Raw genomic sequence first — 2,034 nt, 5'->3', positions numbered from 1 at the left:
TGTTTTTGTTTTTCTTTCTTTCTTTTTTTTCTCTTCCCTCCAGCCTGGGTGATCAGGGATCTTAATGGTGATGAGAAGGTGCCCCACAGACCTTGGTAAAATAACCAGAGACTACTTTGGTCTCCAGGGAGACAGGGGGAAAACTCTCCTAAAGCCACGATGATAAGCATGGAATTCAAAGTCTTTCAAGCCTGCTGTGCTTTAGACTGCAACTCTTTAGAGCCTGGGTAGGAAGAGACGGTTCTGTCAAGGGTTCTGTCTGTCCGGCCAGCACACCTGAGAGCACTCCTGCACTTGCAACAGCTAGCAGCTCTTTTCCATGAATCCTGGCCACCTACTTGAGGAGTCACCCTCAGGCACAGAGCCCGCTCAGCCTTTGGACTCTCTCCTTTGTCACCACCTGCCGGCCTCACCAGCAGCCTGCAGTACCGGCAGGTGAGCCAGGCCTGCCCTGGGCACCTCTGTGCTTGCTTCGTCCCAGAGAGGACCTTGCCAGGGGCAACGGGATTAGAGCACACTCCGAAGTTTCTGGTCTGGGCTCTTAAGGAGCATTGGGTGCCTTTTTCCTATCTGCCCCTCAAACTTTACCTGAACTTGTAAAGGGTCTTGAAAGCTTACTCAGCGTGGGAACACCAGTGGAGGACAGGGTGCTCAGATTTTTTTTTTAGAGGTTTTTTTTTTTTTTAAGATTTATTTTGGGGCTGGGGATTTAGCTCAGTGGTAGAGCGCTCACCTAGGAAGCGCAAGGCCCTGGGTTCGGTCCCCAGCTCCGAAAAAAAGAACCAAAAGAATAAAAAAAAAGATTTATTTTATTTATATGAATACACTGTAGCTGTCTTTAGACTCACCAGAACAGGGCATCGGATCCCATTACAGATGGTTGTGAGCCAGCATGTGGTTGCTGGGAATTGAACTCAGGACCTCTGGAAGAGTGGGTTGGTGCTCTTAACCACTGAGCCATCTCTCCAGCCCCTCAGATTTTTTTTAAACCAGTGCAGTTTTAGGCCTGCCCCATCACCACTGTGGAAGTAGAATGATCCTGGGGTGGGGAGAGAAAATGGGTCCCGTTCCCTCTGTGTCCATGAAGGCAGCTGACTCAGTCCCTCTAATCATCTCCCATTTTCGAAATGGGCCCATGGCTCCCACCGCTAAACAAGGTTAGGTGATGTTTTTGTTCATTTTCCTCACTAGTACCTCATCTCCATCTCAAGAGCCTTGCTTCTTCTCAGAGTGCTTTTGAGCTGCACTTGTGTGGTGGGTGTCTCTTCTAAAGCCCGAATATAAAGCCCAGGGTTTGCCCATTATCAACTCACAACTCATGTTCTGGCTTGGTGTGCGTTGAGTTCCCCAGACTTCCCCGGAGTCTTTCCTCAAGAGAACTAATTAATTTATAGCTCCTCAACTGGTACCTGCTGCCTATTAAATGCTGTGTCTTACCAAGGGCCTCTGGAGACAAGTAAGATTGTATGTACATGGTGGCTGTCCAGGTCTCAGCTACTGGCTTCCAGGGCTGTCCTTGGACAATAATCACACCACCTCGGACTCTGTCCTTATGATTGATTTGATCAAAGCCTCTGATTCCCTCATCTGCCTCATATTTGTCATGCTAGATGGCAAAGCCCCCTCCCCCCACCCCCATACCCACGGTTAGGGATGGAACCCAGGGTTCTCACTGCAAATGCCCCATCACTGCATTATACCCAGGCATTTGGTTTTCTTTTCTCACCTCTTCCTTCTTTCCTGTACCCACTCCCTTCCCTCGCCCCATCTCCCTCCCTCCCTCCCTCCCTCCCTCCCTCCCTCCCTCCCTCCCTTCCCCCTACTCCTTGCTTGCTTCCTTTGAGACAGGGTCTGACTATGAACTCAGTCCTCCAGCCTCACTGTCTAGCGTTAGGATCGTGGGCATGTGGCACCTGTCCATCAGCTCCCTCCTTCCCTCTGTAACACCAAGCCAGCTGCTTATTGTTGGAGGAGACCCCAGCACGTGACCAGTCTCATTTTAGACTCCAGCCACACTCTCCAGGGAGCTCTGCT

This window comes from Rattus norvegicus, chromosome 1, assembly GCF_036323735.1.
Source record: "Rattus norvegicus strain BN/NHsdMcwi chromosome 1, GRCr8, whole genome shotgun sequence".
Taxonomy (NCBI): Eukaryota; Metazoa; Chordata; class Mammalia; order Rodentia; family Muridae; genus Rattus; species Rattus norvegicus.
Note: the sequence above shows the minus strand (reverse complement) of the source record.